Source organism: Excalfactoria chinensis, chromosome 9, assembly GCF_039878825.1.
Source record: "Excalfactoria chinensis isolate bCotChi1 chromosome 9, bCotChi1.hap2, whole genome shotgun sequence".
NCBI lineage: Eukaryota > Metazoa > Chordata > Aves > Galliformes > Phasianidae > Excalfactoria > Excalfactoria chinensis.
This window is the reverse complement of record NC_092833.1, coordinates 2,047,520-2,066,852: the sequence shown is the minus strand read 5'-3', so window position 1 is coordinate 2,066,852 and position 19,333 is coordinate 2,047,520. Positions and strand designations below refer to the sequence as shown.

The following is a 19,333-nucleotide window of genomic DNA, read 5'->3' as shown; positions in this document are numbered from 1 at the left end:
CACCTGCTATGCAGTGACCGGAGTAGAGCACAACTCTAACCCACACCAAGAGCACTGCCATATGATATCTCTAAAGATATACATGCATATTTGTAAAACCAAATATAAGCACATTGAAATATGTTTACACATAAGCACGTACACAAGCATTCCTTTAAACCCTGGTATTGCATAGTGTTAACTAACACCACCATGACTTCAGAATAACATATGCAGAAGTGAATAAGCCCAGGACTCTGGCACAGACCTCATGAATATGAGACAGCAAAAACTGCAATCAGGCAGAAGCAGGCTGCTACCAGGAGACCTTAAGCTGCGTACACAAATGGCCAGCTCCAGATCCAGAAGGCTGCCCAAAACTGATAGCACTGGTGGAGCCATCCTGAAGCAAAACAGCCCAGATGAGCTGACAGAATCAAGCATGCAAAATTAACTGCTCCGTTACCTTATGCAAGACTTAATTACCCCATTACCTTACATACACTGATCCCCTCTGTTATCTTACACAATACTGTTATGCACGCATCACCCTTTAAAGGGAACAGTACTGCAGCTCTGAGTCCAAGCTATTACTTGCTGTGCTCAGCTGGTCCAGACATCCATCCACCCCATAGAACCATGCTGAAGCGAATGCAGCATGCTAAGCCTTGGATCATCCTCGCATGTTGCTGTGCTCCTCCTGGCTCCAGGTAGTGCAGACCATTGCATTGCTCCCAGCAGTGGGCAGGGCTCTGCTTCTCCCTGGCCACTGCAGGGAGCCATGGGTTGGTGTAAGCTTTTGCTCACGCTTCCCCATTTCAAACGAGCAGAAAGTAGGGAAGAGAAACTGTCCTTTTCCATTTCAGGCACTGACAGGCTAAACACAGAGTCACTGCTGGCAAGGAGCTTGTGCAGACTGAGAAGTAAAGATGCTGCAGACCAAACATACCCCTGACTTTCAAATACTTAACTCCCCCAGCAGCCTTTGCAAATTATAAGCCAGGTCTAACCAGGCTGCCTCATCCAAAGTCATACTTAGTAAAAGGGGATTAGGTTTGGCTGTCCAACAGAAGGACTTCTCAGCATTTCTAAAGGAGATGAAGACTTTGTCCTTGCACAAACAGAAGGAAAGTCCCCAGTGCACTCAACCGGTTCAGAGAATGAATACCTCTGCAATGAAAGCAAAAGCTGAGCTTTAGAGGTCAGCTTGGCCTTAGATTTCTGGTATCCTAAAGGCTGGCATCCAACCAAGGCCATAATAACACTCACTGTTGCAAGCTTAGGCTGCACAAGAGCAGGCAGAGCTACCTCATGCTGCCAGACCTCCGCAGGGAGGCCCAGTCCCACTCCCACACACTACAGCCCTCCTAGATCTTGCTAGCTCATCAGCAAGCCCAAGATCACGCCCCAAGACAATTCTTTATCCCATGAGCTGAGGGTTCTCATAGAGGAACACGGAAACAAACCAAACCCAAACGAAAACCCTCGTTTCTAAAACCAATGTTTTAGAGAGAAAATGCTCTGGGGCTGACCTGCTTTATTTGCTCCCCTTATCCACAGCAGAAGCCGTCTCTAGCTCTGTTTCCTGCTTGCCCCACAAACATAACAGCTGCCAAAGATGCCCAAGGCAGCACACCGTGCCTTTCCTCTTCCCCACTCACCTATCCCCAGCACTGCATTCCCACAGCTGCTGGTGCCCTCCATGTCCCCATAGCCCTGGTAGCAGCACGGTGCTGCCTGTCCCACACACAGCCACCCCGCAGCCCCAGTACTGCAGCTCTTGGGTTTACAATGCTAAAGGTAGCACAACACTGAGAGGAAGGAGCGTTCCTGGCCAGAAGAAAAGAAAGAGGGGGTGTATTTTCCATGTTAAAAATGCAAGTTTTATGCAGAGGAGGGAAGATGAGCATGTTTCCAGTGACAGAGGAAGCAGGGAGGGGGCAGAGCCCCCCTCATCTGGCATTCCTTACACCAGGAAGTTAAGGACTGAAAAAAGCAGCTGGACAATGAAATCCTCTCCGAGTCTCTCTGTGCATGAGAACAGGCACAAATCCAACACCTATAGCTACAGCCACCTCTGAAAATCCCCTTACCAAGCTTGCTCTCCTTTGTTTTCCCTTTGTACAAGACAATGTGGTGTCAAATAAAGAGCCCAACCAAACACTCCCCCTGGGGGCTCCTGGCACCAGAATCTTCCTGGTCAGGACACCCAAAGCCTTTCTGAGTGCAACCAGGAAGCTAAACAGTGTACACGAATTGTATACCAAAGGGTAGCCCATTCACACCATTATGGGACTAATGAGGCCCCACATTAAAGCACAGAGCTCTAGAAATATTCCCTATGCGGTACAGACGTTTTGGACTAGCTAATTATTCAGGGAAACAGTTAATAAAAGCTTGCAGGGGTGTGATAAGGGTGGGTTGTCAGTGGGAAAGAGAAGGAGAGGGGAAAAGCGTAGGGATAGCAGCAGTGAAAAGCACAGAGATGTCCAGTCATGGCCAGCTGAGGTCAGCCACAAACCCAGCCAGCTAAAACTCTCTGACCCAGCAACACAAGCAGTATCCCCAAGGATGTCTGGGGAAATCCTAACCAGCAGGAACCTCTGCACACACAGGAGTTTTGTGCAAGTCAGAATAACCAATTACTTCTGAGGCTTAGCTTAGTATGTATCAATATCCACAAAGGCTCCCAGGAAAAGCAGAATCAGTGTTTTCTTTTGCTTTACAAGAAGTATAGGATAGCTGCAATAGGAAGAGCAGAAAGCCCTCCCAGTTCTCACCCCCCTCCCAACTCTGCATGCAGCATGAGGCAATCCCAGTGCAAACAGGGGCTTTGAATACGTGACCTTACTGCACTGACAGCATCCATGCTCTCACTGCCAAGGCTGTGCAAGCAAGAAGAGGGGCAGGGAAGGGAAGAAACTTCATCACCTTCATCTCCAGGATCCTTCGCTGTCCTCAGCAGCTCCTGTCAAACTCTTCCAGTCACAAGGGGGTGGCCAGGTGATGTCCAGATGAGCCACTGCCACATCTGTGCCATGCAAGCAGCTCTTCATGCCCTCATCTCACTTCTAATTGAGCTTGCTGGCCTGGGAAAGAAAGGAGACCACGTGAGACATTCACATCAGACAGGCTAATCAGAAACTGTTCGACTACAGGAACAGGGTGGTAAAAGCAGTGACTGATCTGCCAGTACCTTTAAACATGAGCTCAAGTAAAACTGCCCAGAGTCCAAACAGCAATCAGTGAAACTTTACTGAGGACCAAATCTGCTGGTCGTGAGCTGTGGGCTGCAGAACAGCCCAGAGTTCAGCACTGGGCCATGAGATTAGAGCCCCTAATGCAATGGTGTGGGCAGAAGAAACCACCCGTAGGGTGGAATTATGGGCTCCTAAGGAAGTCTCAGAAACACAGCCACTATAAAGCCCCATACAAATGAGAGCTCCCTGCCTCCTGTACCACCCATAGACAAAGCATGGTGGAGCAGCCATGCACAGCACATACCCTACAGGCCTGGCCAGAAGCACAGCACAGCCTTTACAGAGCTCATTTTTCTAACCTCTCCCCTACATCTAGCAGAAACGTGGTGCCACTACAGCACGTGTCCCAAAATCCTCTTAAATAAGACACTAATCACAAGACTATTTAGCAAGTCAGTGCACACAATCCTCCCAAAAAAACACAGCCTCCCATAATTACGCTGCTCCAGGCAAGTTCCCAGTGCATGCACATGGCCTGGCATGGTCTGACCCACACAGCCAGCAGCACAGCTTCCAGCAGAGATCCCAGCAGCATCAACACCAGCACTGCTAGGATTACCTGCAGTTGCTAGATGGGAAGTTGCCTTTGTGCCGAGGGATATGGTCAGTGGGTGATACTGGTGGTAGGTGGACAGCTGGACTAGATGATCTTAGAAGTTTTTTCCAACCTTAATGATTTATCATTAGTTCTTTTACTCTTCTTTCCATAGGTCATAAATTATGTCTCCTCCGCCCTTCCTTAGCTTCAGTGAGTGCCCCAGGGCTGCTCTGACAGAGGAAAACACTCCACTGCATTCTGGTAAAAGAAATCCTGTTTGTTTATTGTTGTTACATCCCCAAATACCATCACAAGTCTTTTAAAACATGGGAAAGGGAAAGGAAAAAGGCAACTCTCCAATACCTCAAAACAACTCATGCTTCTGGAGTGTTGTCTGCATGGAGACAGATGGGAAAAACCAAACCAAATGAATGGCAGCCATGAATTTTAAAAGTATAAGTTAATATGCAGCAATGACCTCAGTACGGCCCCTCATTTTTAGCTCAGGTAAGCTCAAGTTTCATCCATTTTCATTCACTTCCAGGGTGAATTAAACAGAGTTCAATTAAAGAGTGTTCACGATGAAACTTAACACCATTTTTGACATCAAATTTTAATTAAAGATTAGTTCTAAAATTCACGTTCTTTGATTTTTTTTCCTCCCTAGACTAAAGGATATGATTATTTATCCATCTAATTAAACAACCCACAAATACCTAATAAAATATTCATCTGACTGCACGACCGTAACAACAGGGAAAGCTCCTCAACCCCAAAGCATGCATTGCACTGCATCACAGCAGTGCTATCCCTCTGAAGGAGCCTGCTGTACCACCCTTACCAACCAGGGCAAATGGAGAATAATGGGATTCCAGTAAGAGAGGGAGGGAAGGCAGCTTCACCACACGTAGCAATGAACTTGATTTTTCCTCAGGTGCAGACTTGAAGGAATTCCCATTGACTTTCCAGAACGCACTGCTAACCACACATGAAATTGCTGAGCCACAGCACCTAAAACATTCCCAGCCAAAACGCACACTTGTAACAGAGCAAATAGTGACACAGCTACAACAAGTAGCACATAAACCCACAGAAAATGAGACTCCTTCTATGCATGTCTCCCACACCTCTTCCCCCAAAGACTCATGACCCATAAGCCCGTGCCTGGCCGAGGGCTCAGCACAGCACACACCACAGACATCCATACAGCACGTGGGGCCATTGCTCAAAGCCAAGATTTGGTCATGTTTCCAGACTCCTCAGCCCATAGGTGAACTACCCATTTGGCGAGACTTCATGACGGCTGAGCCAGGAAACTCCAACGATCCCTTTGTCCCCAATTTATATCACGAGCAGACAGTCTGACTAACACATCAAGCGAGTCATTCTTCAATTAAAGTGTTCTTCCAGTAATGTTATTTTGGCTTGCCCAGCTCGGCACTCACATCTCAAATCATCCCTTCATATCACAGGCACAAGTAATGAATTTCAATCCCTCCTCAGCCTTAAAGAACCCCCGTGACTATTGCTCCTGGTTCCTCCAAGTCGAGCCCCATCTTTGTTGCACTTATTCCTCAGCCTTCCCTTCCTCTTCCCCACCACTCTGTGCCTCTCTAGTACCCATCACTGTCTCTGGCATACCTGATCCTTTTTGTTCTCTTATTTCCTTGAGCTGGTGTTTTCCTGGTTCTCTGCTAAGACTGCTGCACCCCCAGCACAACAGGCCACCTTCAGCCCCAAAGGGTGCCAAGAGCACCAACAGGAAGGAGGAAAAGCTCTGTTTTCTTCCACTGACACACTAAATCCATAGCAAATTTGCCCACTGTCAGTTAAGTTACTGCCTCTGCACTGGTCAATACCAGATCTATATATACCAGTTCTATCAGAACTCAGCTCCCTCTTCCAAATGCTTCTCACACCTCTGTAAACATTACCTTAGTGATGATGAAAGGCTGCAAGAACAGCTGTTAACAGGAAACAAGCTTTAAATTCACAGACACAATATCTGTCCTGGAAGACAGCAAGCACCTTCCAGACCCTTCAGCCCATAGGAGCCTCAGTCAGGGCTTTTGTTAGTGCTGGTGGAGGGCCCAGCAGTTCTTCACACTGAGTCTGCTGGGGAAAGGAAAGCTGGGCTGGGTACTAATGTACACATATATTGAAATGTAACCTAATCAAAAGGCAAGCATAGTTTGAGTTTAGCAACTATAATCTTGTACATTCAGATCTCTGATTTCCTTAGGGCTTCCTGCTAGCACAACGTGTTACAGGATTACAGCTTGGGTCATAAGGACAGACAAGAAATAACACATTGATTGTCCCCTCTGGGACCAAAGTAAAATCTTGGGGTTAGGCAGAACTGTAGCAAAAGAAGAAAAATAAGGGGAAAATAAAACAGGAGAAGAAACCAAGAAGCAGGACATCCCAGCTTAGTTATCACAGGAACGTGCCTGAAGTTTCAATCTTGATTGTCAGCGCAAGTCACAGCAAGAAGGTATCTTCTCTAATCAATCCAAGTACATTTCAAATAGGGTTCAAGTCTGCCAAGGATCTGGAGGACCCTTGGAAACCTCGTGATTTATTTATTCCATGGTTTATTTTTACAAAGTAATTGTTAGTGGGCTGCTCTGTGCCCAAGCCGCTCTGTTCAGCGGGCACAGGGTGTTCTGCACTGCCCTTCAGCCAGCAGTGCTTCCTGACAGCTCTGTCCTGCAAATGAATCCAGAAAACACAAAACCTTTTCTTGCTCCAGCGTTGAGAGTTAAATGGTGTCGCAAGATAAATGCAGCCCCCCAAGAGCTGTCATCTCCAGGGGGAAATCTATGACCGTGGACCAATTCCAGTCCTCAGGAGAGCCGTCTCAGTGCCAGCTGTCATCGCTGCAAGATCGCCAGGACAATCTCTATTGTCCTTTCTGTCCCTTTGCATTGTCAGCACGCTTGCTATAGGCCATGAACTCTGTCAGCGCACACGAGGTACCTGCAGAAAATCTGAACTGATCCGATCCCCTCTGATTTGCTAACCAGAAGATGCAGCGTTACAGTGGTACAGAAGACAGGCCAGAACACAGAACGTGTATCTCTCTATCCATTTTTTCTGCAAAGTTTTACAGCTGAAAACGCAAACTGCTCCACTCACCATAAGCAGGAACAGATGTACAGTTTATGGCAGGAGACTCTGTTTCCAGCTTCTCCGAGGGTCAGGAGCCTCAGCCACGCTCAGGGCTGTGGGACATACACACACACCAGTACCAGGGCGCTGCTAAGAGCACATCTGCACGCAAGATGCACGTGGCAGGCTTATCCAGGCCTTACCCATCGAGCTCCACACAGCCCAGACACTTTGTGCCCCAGGAGAGAGTGTTACAGAATGCCTGTCCCCCTCCCACCAAGCCAGCAGGCATCAGGTAGAGATCACCTTGAAGATGCCATCCCTGCTCAGTGCCTGAACATGCGCTCAGAAGTTGTGCTGTGCACTTGCACAGACAGCAAAACCAAGACAGCATTGCTCAGCTCAGCATCCCAGCAGCTGCCAGGTCCTGCTCAGAGGCAACGCTCCAGGCAAGGGCACCCGGGGCACAGGAGCAAAAGGGACAAAGCGGAGGCTCCCTGCCCTTCAGCATCCTGCTGGCATGAGGGGGATTAGTCTGTGCAGTGCTTCTATTTTAAATGAATATCTCACAAAAAGCCCTTTTTCACAAGGACACTGGAATGAACAAAACATGTGGCAGCTTTCTGTGCAACTTTCTTTTTTCTTTTCAAGAAAAGAGGTTCTGATAACTCGTGAGCAGCAGATCATGAGCAAACATTAAGCATCATCTGACAGCATGTTGGCAGGACTGTGCCTTCAGATGCCCAACACGAGGCAGGAACACAGCAGGAACCTGCCAAGCGCTGCCAAGGGATGGGCAGACCTGAACCCAGCGGGTGCACCGCCCAGGACCTGCAGGGACAAAGCCCCAGAGAACAGAGCTTCCGCAGGTTGGAGATGCTCAGCCAAGCAGCCCTGCCGCATTCCTACACATGAGCTCCTAGGAGCCAGACTCTACATGATACCCTGATGTCTGCAGATGAAAACATCAGTATGTGTTGGACTCCATGAGCCTAATGGGTCTCTTCCAACTTGGGACATGTGCACTCCAAAGGACCCTTCCCAAAGCTGGCATCCATAAACACAACTGGAGGAGCGTGTGCAGCCTATTGGAAGCTCACACAAACACCTCTCCCTGTTACTGGCAGTTTTTTAAACTACAGAGCTGACATCACCATAAAAGAGAACAACTGAAGTGTCGCCTTAAAGCAGAAAGTGATGCAGCACCATTTTGGACTCGATGGACCCATCCAACCCAGGGCATAACTCTGTGATTCACACCTAACTGGAGGTTGAGTGTAGCTAAGAAAGGCAAGGAACCTGCATTTTACCTATAAACAAACGCCCTAAGTAAGTTTTTCCAAGGTTTTTAATTACACAATGAGCACATCTGATAACAGTGCCTCCCGCTGGCTACGTATCTAAGAGCGCTTCATACTGAAAGCACCTCCTTTCATGTTCCAGATCTTTAATCAGCACAATTAGAACTAAAGGAGCATTCAAAGGCACCATTTGCAGTTCACACACCCCAGGCGCATCACTGAGCAGCACCAACTCCAGGCGCACCTGAAGCAGTGAGGAATTAACCTCTAATGTTCTCTGAACACAGAGCAATCTCTGGGGCAGTTCCTCCCCTCGCTGGGCAGCATCATCCTTCCAGAGCTCCAGAAGTGGGATGGAGGTGAGCAACTATGAGGGCTGTGTTGGGACAGACATAATGCTCTTTGACTGCTAATCCTTTGCAGAACTGTGATTTGCATACTTTCAGTAAAGCCAAGGGCTATGGAAGAGGCCAACACATGTCACACAGCATCATCAAAGCGATACTGTCAGATCTTTCCTTGTCATCTTTACAAATGCCAAGCTGAAAACAGAGAAATGACATTTACCCCCGGGGCTGCACGTGCTGCTCAGCCCTTCCGTAAGGAGGAAGGAGGACCGTGACCCTGCTGCACCATCCTTCCTTGACACAGCTGCCGGTGCGCCGGGTCGGCGGCTCGTGAGAACACAGGGACACCCTTCGAGCACCACAGAGCAGGGCGGGCAGCTCCAGGTGGGAGCTCACCATTAAGGACACAGCCAAAGCTGTGAAGCATCACCAGCTGGATCCCCTCTGCCATTAATTACTGCACCCTCGGCAGCCACATTCCCGGACTCGTCCTCCCATTCGTTTCCAGCTCCTGCAGTACAGAACTGTCAGCATTCCCCACAAACCAACACTCACACACTTGCCTATTCCGACCGCAGAAAAAATTGCCCTCGGCCAACGACGACGCACCTCCGTACCCACGAATCTGCAACGAGTTATCTGAGCCTCACAGACACGGGGCACAACCAGGTGGAGGAGATGGCCGCGCGTTCCACTCCGAGCACACGGCACAGCCCGCTGCCACCACCGCCGCTCCGGGACCCGTCCGTTCCGAGCCCCACGGTCACAACCGGCCGCAGCAAACTTACGGACCTACCACCGAGAGCGGCACTTCTCCTTTGTCCCGCTCCGCCGCGCCTCATCCACAGCACGGCCTCGGCAGGACGCGCCAGCGAGCAGCATCCCCGAGAACGCATCGCACGGTTCGCTCTCCCTCCCCGCGGTCCCTCCCGCCTCCGGCCATCGCTCCGCAGTACTCCCGGGGCCGCAGTACTCACGGGGCCGCACTCCGCTCGGCAGCGGCGGGGCGCTCACGGGGGCGGGGCGCGCTCCTCCCCGCGCTGCAAGCACGCAGCCGGGCCGGCGGGTACTGCGGGGCCGCGCTCCCGGCGGCGGTACTGCAACCCCCCCGGTACCGCCACACCCCCCCGGGACCGCCCCGCCTTCCCGGCACCTGCACCGCCGCCGCCCCTTTGTTGCCGCTGCGCATCGCCAGGTCACGGTGCCGCGCTGGGGGTGGTGCTGGGCACGGCGATGTGCTGGCACGGGGGTCCTGATAAGCGGCGAGGGGGGGGGCTTGGTTCGTCCTCCCACAGAAACGCCTTGGTGGCTACGACGCCGTTCCCTGCTCACATGCCTTTGTGGGAGCAAAAAGTGATCTTGCCCGTATCATAAACGCAGAGAGCGCCGGCAGAGCTGCCTCCCGTTCTGAGCACGCAGGCACCAAGTCCCGCTTGCAAGGCGCACCGCGTCCTGCCAAACACAGCCCTGCAGGCACCGACCCAGTTCCAGCCTCCCTGCCAGTCCCTACGGGACCTGAGGCCGGGCTGAGTTTGCCAAGTCCCTACCCGGAGGCCCAGGTCGGAACCCGTGCACTCCTTGCTGCAGCACTGGTGGACCCTCGGCCACCCTACAGCCCCCGGCGCCCCCCCAGTAGCGCGGCTGGCACACGGCCGGTACGCTGCGCGCCTCCTGGCACCGCTCACCCCCCTCCCGCTGCTCCCAGACTCACCCCACGCTGCCAGGGGAAGGAAGGGGACCACCCATGGAAGAGCAAAGCGTTTCCCGGCCCTGGAAGCGTTACAGAACGGAAAGATTAACGGAAGCTCCGCGGGGAACTTCACCCACCTGCCCCACCCCGCCCAGGGGCAGCCGGGACGGATGCGGGGGATGCAGGGAGCTGCCTCGGCTGGCTCCATCCCTACCTTGTGCCGCGCTCCTTAGCGGAACAAAGCCGTGCCAGCCCTTTGTTGGGGCCGTCCTTCCGCGCCGCAGCAGCGCAGCAATGGCAGGGTGACCGCGGGGGAGCAGGCGCTCCTTTATCCGCCCTGCTGGAAGAGGAACGTGCTCCTATCCAACTCCAAAACCTTCCTCGAGAACTCCTTGGAGAGGCATATCGAGGTGGTCCCGAGTCCTATTTATATTCAGTCCTATCTTCAATTCCTTTGTTCAAAGCTTTCATAGCTTGATGAACACCGAGCTGCTACCACGCAGACCTGCACAGGTGGCCGCACTTTGAGCAAAGCAGGAAACCTCTCCTGAAGGGTCTGGCCTCAGGGCAGTGAAAGCAGCTGCAGAAATGGGAGTGGGAGTTCAGAAGACCCCAAATCCCCATTGTCCACCCTCATTGCCCCAGCCGGCAGCCACTGATGTGCATGTCGCAACCTGTGCCTTTGCCAGGGCTGAATCACCCTGTGTTTGGAGAGCTTCTCTCACTGTCTTTCCAAAATCTCTGTTAGTGTAATTTCTCCTCTGTCCCCGGAGGGCATGAAGAGCAGTTTATTGCTGTACAGCGTGGCAGTCTGTTATATGCTGAAAGCTGTATTCATCTCCCTTTGCTTCCCTCTGCATTTGGCAGAGCCAGTACACCCAGCTTGGCCCCACGGGTCACATCACCAAGCTCTACCATCCCTGCTGCTGTGGCACTTCCACATGTCTCCTATAGCCTTCATGTCCCACTCTGCTCCCACAAGAGGCTGCCACTGCTGATTCACGTACCCCAAATGGTTGTTTTCACCCTAAAGAAACAGAGTTTGTCCCAAGCACGGTGCCAGCTCCCTGCTGCATCCTGGATCTCATAAGAGCAAGATGCTTCTTACTGTCTGCATTCCCATGGGTACACTCTGGGCAAAAGTGAAGGAAAACAGCAGTTGAGCCAGTGTGTTCCCTCCTTGGCCAGCCTCATCCAGCTCCTGGGGCCAAGGGAGGCTATGAGAGCCATGATTCATTGTGCCCATTTTGTCTCCTCTCAGTGTTGTGATGCAGGCGTTCAATAAAACACGTGGCACATTCAACGGGTGCAGAAATGGCAGTCCCTGGGCAGCAATAGCCATGAGGAGGGGCTTGTAATCCCTGTTGGCACACTGCATATACCCAGCAACAGCTAGAAGGTTCAGTTGTTTCGGATTGCACTTGCAGACAACATTACAAATGCAAGTCTACACACAGCCCCGCCTAAATAAAAGGCGGATCCCCTTTTTTGCTGGAAAATTCTGTGTCACCGGGTTGCAGCATGAGGAAGTAAAACCTCACTTGAGGCCAGGATTCTGCCTAGGGAAGGGCCCAGCATTGATCCTGTCGGCCAGACTTTTTCACCTTCTGCCCACACAGGTGGTGAGTGTAGGCTGGCACCTTGCTCCTGTCAGTTGGAGCAGAACAAGAGCTGGAACTGGGCTTGCTGGCGGCTCAGCAGAGCAGTGCATTCAACAGCAGGCAGGCGAGGGCAGCCCCAGCCTTGCTTCTCATGCCATGCTTCAGTTCATGTAAAACCAGCACACATCCAGCTGCATCTAAACATCATTTCCTTTGTTGTCTTCATGCAGGTGAGTGTCCACACGTAGACAATTAACCCCCAGACAATCCCTGTGCTTGGCATCCCAACAGGGTGATGTATGCTGCCGCTGGCTTTGGCTCCGTGAGAGTAGAAAATGGGAAAGAAAATGAGAAAAGAGGAACCTGTATATTTTAAAGCTTAACAAAACCAGACTATATAAATAACTTCTCTCCCCCAGCCCCTTGTGATCATCTTGTTTGAAGCTAGAAAAGTCCATCAGCTCTGATAACCCAGCAAACAAGGGCGTCCTCTTCTGCTAAAAAGAAGGCAGCTCTTGGAGTCCCACAGGCTGCACCACAGTACAAGGGGAACATGAGGCCTTTGCTGCTGCTACAGAACCTGCCAGCAGCTGAAAACTACTTTATAGGGAGGTTAAAGTTCACAGTGCGACCGAAACATCTTTAAATACCTGCAGCAGCAGCATCTTGCTGGAAGAAAACTCCAGTCCTGTCCACACTGCAAGCCGTAAAGTGGCTGGAGTAACACTGAGCATTGCTTGAGTGTTCCTGGCTGTCAGGAGCACGCAGGGACAGAAGGATGTACTTCTCCACGAGGACCTGTATTTCTCCATGAGGACCCATATTTCTCCACGAGGACCTGCAGTTAATTCTTTACAAGCTCATTTCCTGAAGGCCAGATGTCCCACAGCCACATTGCTGGAGGAGATTGTCCCTGGGACAAAGGCAGCAGCCTGGGAGCCCAGGGATGAGCAGGAGGGATTCCCTTGGATGAGAGAAGCATTCTCCAGCCCAGGCCCATGGCAAGCAACGCTTCCTTGCAGAGCTCTGTTTCATTTCCCACACATCCACAGTTTTTCAGACTCTTAGGGTTACTGGCTCCCACAGCTTTTGGGATAACATTCCTTTGGGACAGTAAAGTTGGTGGCCATCTTCTGAAGATTTTGGGGACACGTCTCCCACAGGAAGGGGAATGGCTCTGTGCTGTGGCAGTGACGGCACTTCATCCAGCTGTCGGCACCTGCCATTGGTGATATGCAACCAGAGCTTCTCTCACAGCTCTCTGCTGTAACACAAAGGGCTCACCAAAGGAATAGTCAGTGGCAGTGCTGCCAAACCCCACTTATGAAATCCTGAAAGCACAAACAGAAAGCAATGATGTAACGTAGTCAGGAAAACACAGAATTTCAACACAGAAAGTGCCTCGTGCAGAGGGAGGGAAGAAGCAGCAGCCCCAGCATCACTTTACCTGCAGCTGGGGCATGTGTGTGCAGAGATGTAGGAGCCTGGCTGAGCTGACTGGATGCAGGGAGGCTGAGAAACCTCTCAAGACATTACATCTAATGCCTCAGCTGCTTCCTTCCCCATTGCTACCACCCTGCCCTCCCTGTCCAGGGATGCCAGCACTGCCTCCATCCATGCCCGGTCTCCTACCAGCCCTGTCCTTTCTTTCAAGAAACGTCATTGCTTCCCTCCTTTTTTAGTGAACTAGAAACAAGCCAACAGACTTCAAAAGATTGAGCTGTATGCCTGTATGTGTTTCCACAAAGTACATCTTTTAGCAGCTTCTCCTTTTGTTTACAGCTCTAGCAGAACTGGGTGGCACTCAGGAACCAAATCCTCAGCCATGGATGACCACCGTCATTCCAGCTGAACTGGTTCCACTGCAACTGCAGGCACACAGCAAAACTACCGATGACACACGGGATGTCACATCACTCCGTGACTCCTTCTTTCCTCTTCTTTCCTTTCAGTGAACAATGATGCTTTGCCTTTATGAAAGTGCAGAACAACTTCTGTGTTAATCAGTGACACGATGTTGTGCAATGTTGGCCTGAAAAGGAATAGCTGCAGGATGTTCTCATCGTATGCTGCTTGCCTGGGAGGGAGCTTCTCTGCACAGCACAATGCTGAAGTGACTGCACTCCTCTGAAGGTCAGGGGACCCCCTCACCAGGCTGCAACAGGCTTAGAAATGTAACAGGAATAAAGGCATTGCTAGAACATGGGAGCAGGAGGCACGCAGGGGAGTTAGGGCAAGGGTGAGAGGGCAGGTAGGGTGACACAAAACCCAAGCCAAGTGAAAAGCAGGAAGCTGTATGAAGGAGCATGCAAGTGATGGCAATAAGGCTAAACCAGCATCCTACCTGTGGGCTGCCAAATCTGCAAGAAGCAAGGCTGGTTTCACAAGTGTGAAAATACCACAGAGTTTTGCTGCGGAGGAACTGGGCGGTGGGGGGACCCCTCAGTGGGACGTGCCAGGTACTGCTCCACAGCCTGCAGAGCAGGCAGAGGGGAACACCTGCAGCTGCCTGCAGCAGGGGGGCTGGGAGGTGGGTGCCAGGAGATTGATGCCAAGCTGTCCTCAGTGACACAGGGAGGCTGCAAGCCCCCATCCAGCCCCTCTAATATGCACACACTGAGAAACAGAAGCTGAAGGAAGGGTTGGAACACATGGCTCAAAGACAAGAATCCTTCCCCCTGTGTTCTGAGCAAGCATGCAACACAGAAAATTTCCCCATGCTTAGCACAGACATGTCTGTGGTGACAGGCGGGAGCTGAAGGCTTTGCTGTGGAAGCTGGGAGCAGGGCACAGGGGACACACCACCAGCCCCAAGTTCCTGTTGGGGAGACCAGAGAGGCAGCAAGCCATGGTGAGACAGAACCGAAACCCCAAATGGTTTGCAGAAGCAGCTTTGGAATGTGCGGATGAGCTGCAGCTCAGACCACTTCCTACCCACACAAATAACATATTATGAACGTGCAGAAGGAAGGGGGAAAAAGTCAGCAGGTGAGCAGCATAGGAGAGCAAGAAGAGCAACGAGCAAATCTAGAGAAGATGTGTGAAAGAACAGAAGAGAGAAAGAAGAGCATTCCTTTAGGTCAGCGCCTTGGGGCAGCACCATGGCAAATAAACAGCTAAGCCAATTATTTCTAGAGGCAATGGAAAAGGGGCTGAATGCCAAGAGGAAGGTGGAAAGCCCTCCAACAAAAGAGACAACAGAGCCACCGCACACAGAAGTGGCCTGATTATCTCTGACAAACATATGTTGGTGTTTCAAGGCTCATCACAAACCAGGGCAGCTTGCAAAGCTGTGAGCAATGATCGGCGGCCTTGCAGCCGGGTGACAGTACTCGCAGATGCAGAGCCAAGCAGCAGCACACACAGCCATGGGGGGCAGGTTGTGACCCAGTCACAGAGCCCCCAAGAACCAAACAACCACAAGTCAGAAAGGGAAGGGTCTGGGGGGATTTTTCATCCAGACAGCTGCGTGTAGCCATCTGAAGAAAGAAACAACTTAGATCTTTCTATTTTTCTCCCCCTCTTTGCTATTCAGAGAACGTCTGTGTCGTTTGAGAAGAGGCACAGCAGGGAGCTGGCACTTGCTTTACGGAAGCAGCAAGAAAGAACGGTCTCTATTATAGTCACCACTCTCGCAGGGATTATAAGTATAAAAGGAGGTGAATTTATACCGTTGAACCTAATCCACAGAAAACAGCATGGCAAGGAGTGCCTGGCTGAGGGCAGCATGCCGACATGCAAACCATATTAAAACCCTATAAAGGGGCACCAGGTAGCACGCTTTCCTGTAGGGGAGCCTTCAGCCTTGCAGGGTCTCCCTGTGATGATCTCTTACAGATGCAGGTCTGAGCCCAGATAGGCTTCACTGGGGCTCCCAGCACTGGCCTCCCTGCAGCCAAGCACCATGCCATGATGCAGGTAAAAACACCTTGGTAATGAGCCTCTACCTGAGCACAGCCTACTGCGGTGCTCACTGTGCTCTGAATACACCCACCCCAGATCCCACAAAGTCCGTGCTGTTTGTGCAGTGGTCAAACTCTGCTCAGCCTCCCCAGCATGCAGGCAGGCACGCACAAGATGCCACAGTGGGGCTGGAAGCCAGCAGGTGCTTTCCTGAACCAGGACAACTCAAAGCATTGGGATAGCCCAGAGCAACTCGTTATTAGGCATAGTCACTCAATTGTCTTCCTTGTGAAAGGGAGACAAGGTCTGCAGCAGGAACAAAGTCATTTGATTCCAGGAAAAATAGAACAATTTACTGCTAAAGCCGGTCACAGTGCGGTTTTGGCCGTTAGAGTCAGGAGAACAAGCACTAATAAAAATGAATAATTAACGACACCATAAGCCTTGCGTTAGCCCTACAGCAACCATAAATGCTTTCTCCTGAGCATAAGGAAACACCCCATCAAAAGTGTCACAGATGCAGCAGCCTGTGCAACTTCCCACAGAGCTTTGTGCTGATTTACACCCTGAAATGCCCAAAGCAAAACCATACAGCTCTCATTTCTGATCAGCTTTACAGCTCCATGAAGAAATGTATTCCATAGTAATATTTCATTTTACAGACAATGTAAGATTGATAACTCCTGTCGTTAACCCTGTCCTTGCTTCTAGGTCATTAGACTTTGTCAGCAATGGGAGACAGATGCACCTTAACACCCTACCAGTGCTTTGAAGCAAAAATCATTGAGTTTGGGCCAGCGTTGTGGGTTATTTAGTCAGGGCTGCAGTACTGTTACAAAGCTGTGTGTGGCACGTGCCAGCACTCTGCTGTGGCACACAGGTTCCCCAGGCTGCAGTGACACCATCATGAGGTATCATGATCAGTGGGGACAGGGAGGACTCTGCCCTGGAAAAGCAGCTCCAAAATCCAACGGGCTAGCATCCCAACCACCCACCCTACCACCATGTACCACAGTACGAGCATCAGCACACAAGGGGTGACACAGTGGCGATGTGCAGAAAAGTGCCAGAGAAACGGGAACAGAAGAGGTGGAAGGATTTAAACCCAGTCTCTAAACCCAACATTACCCGAGGTAGTCCAAGTGGAAAGAGTCACTGCACTGATGCATAACAAGCTCAAACCTGTGCCAGAAGCACAGCAACTGCGTGAGCCAGCTCGGGGCAGTGCTGGGACCCTGCTCACTGTGATGCTCCGCCACCCTGCCACCTCATGGAAAAAAGCTGACACCCTGTTTCCATTGGCAAGCCTAGCCTGAGGCTGTTCCAGTGACTTCTCCCAGGTTTGACACACCAGTCCCAAAACAGAGCTGAACAAAATGAAGCTGGGTGCAGATGGGTTTCTGACCTGAAATTCTACCTGCTGCCCAGAAGCGCTGCCTCTGGGGAGAGCTGCAAGTTCCTCACGCCTTCCTTCACCAGAGCTCCCCAGGGATGCTCACCAGTGCCTGCAAACTGCCCCGCAGCACCCTGCCAAAAAGTCATGCTATAAAACCCCATTGATTGTGCTGCAGAGAGCAGGAGGCAGCTAATGCATGGCAGAGGGCACTGGAGCCTGCAGCCCTGGGTCGATACCTGACTGAATGGAAAAACGACGGTGGCCAAAAATGACTCCTGCACATTTACACAACAGGAAGAAAAGAGATAGAAGGATGTGATAGTGAAGGAAGAATTGCACAGGGATGGCTGCTCTGTCAGCAGGCACCACCAGCAGCTGCCCCAGCACCCCCACCTAAACGACATCCCCACCAAAGCTGCAGTCCCACCAAAGCACCCGTGTCCACGGCCACCCTCCAGCCTTCTGCCTTCCCCACCCGACCCTGCACAGAGCTAAGCAAAGCCCCTCACCCTGGCTCTGCCAAGGCCCAGCACACAGCATCTAAGCCACCAGGGCTCTTAGCTCCATCTATTGTCCAAAACTCACAGCTGGCTGTGCAACGTAGAAATTCACGTTGGCAGAGAAAGCTGCTCTTCTCCATGCTTATATTAGTCAGAAATCATTTATGAATAAATAATTTGTCTGCTCTTAACCACGTGTTTGAGTGGATACAGATAGACCTCAGGCTGCAGGATGACCTGCTGCAAGGGGCGGCAGCTCTCACTGCACCTTAGAACCATTATCAAGATTGGAAAAGACCCCTCAGATCCCCAAATCCAACCCCAAACCACCCCACCATGCCCATGGACCATGTTCCTCAGTGCCACATCTCCACAACTCTGGAGCACCTCCAGGGACAGTGACCCCACCTCCCTGGGCAGCTGTGCCAGTGCCTCTCCACTTGGTGCAGCAGGATGGATAAAGCCTAGGAGAGCTCAGTGGGGTGTTTTGGGGCATGGTGCACACCAGATCTCTGAGTTTGTCTTCTGCTCCCTACCATAGAACAAACCTCAGACACAACTGGGCTGTGCTGAAAGGAGCAGTACCTGGCACAGCTGCCAGCCTGCATAGGAGAGGGTAGGAGCTGGCAGGGCCTGAACAAACATCTCAATGTCCCTTTTTGGCATAAGAAGCAGCAACATGCCAAAGGGCCCTGCCAGGAGTCATGCCATACTCCATGGGGCTGGGGAAGTTTGACTGCGGTCCCCAAGGAGGGGGACACACTGGCACCAGAGCCTGGCAGGAGTGCCCCTACCAAAACAGCAGTATGAGAAGAGCCCATCTGTGCACATGGGATGGGCTGATGGATTGGCATCCATGCTCCTGCACAGTGCACCATCCGTCCGCAGTGCATAAGCTGCACCAAAATAGCATTTTATAGCCTGTCAGCCTGCCTGCTGGACAACGTAAACAGTGTTTGCTGTTTTTAGCAAAATGAGGGCTGTTGTCTCTTGTACGTGCCGTATCCAGGGTGGTGGGGAAGAAGAGGGCACAGGGCAGGACAGCTCGGAGCAGGCGTCCCTGGGGCACAGTGCTTGGCCCTAGAATGCAGCAGTGCGGACCGTGCCAAGCCTGGCTGACAATGAGCCTCCTGCTCTGCTTTTGTAGATGGCTAAATATAACTCCAAGCTTATTTTTAATTCAAAGTGAAGGCTCTGGTCCACTGTCCATTATTGCTGGCTGGGATTGGACCTAAGAGAACAAGCAAGGCCAGGCTGAGCATAAGACTGATGAAGGCTGGGAGCTGAAATCTCCATAGATCCCAGCTGGGGAAAGGCAGCTAAACTTCAAGCAGTTCTATGCCCCATGTTACTGGATGAGGGAGGACTGATTTGAATCTTCACCCTGCCCGGAAAAATTACTGTCAAGTAGGAAGAAGTTCAAATTCTTCAAATGCTGGACCAATAGCTCAACCAAAATAGGGAAGAAAGCAAACAAGCAGCTCAATGATGGCTCCACCCTTTTTCACCCTATTCCTTAATACTACAACTCCTTTCCCTAGCTGAATCCCATGCCTACGCACCAGAAAGTCATTTATTACACATATCTTTGCCTTCCCCCAGACAGCCAGCTTTCAGATTACCACGAGCCCTGCCTCGTGCAGGAGGCAGCTTGTTTGCCCAGCTCTGTCTGCAGCGCAGCTCTGCCAACACAGCCCCGTCCCAGCT

At 51.4% G+C, this 19,333-nt stretch overlaps 1 protein-coding gene across 8 annotated transcripts in view; it reads right to left on the bottom strand.

Moving 5' to 3' along the window:
- Window positions 1-10,572, bottom strand: part of ST6GAL1 (ST6 beta-galactoside alpha-2,6-sialyltransferase 1) — a 29,972-nt gene extending 19,400 nt beyond the window's left edge. Inside the window, exons 1-3 of one of the 8 annotated variants that reach the window (XM_072344772.1) lie at window positions 10,441-10,572; window positions 10,248-10,306; window positions 2,911-3,068 (exon numbers count right to left, since the gene is read on the bottom strand). The gene's annotated coding sequence lies outside the window, so the exon portion shown is untranslated. The other 7 variants (XM_072344773.1, XM_072344775.1, XM_072344771.1 and 4 more) reach the window with 7 other exon arrangements.
- Window positions 10,573-19,333: the final 8,761 nt, after the last annotated feature.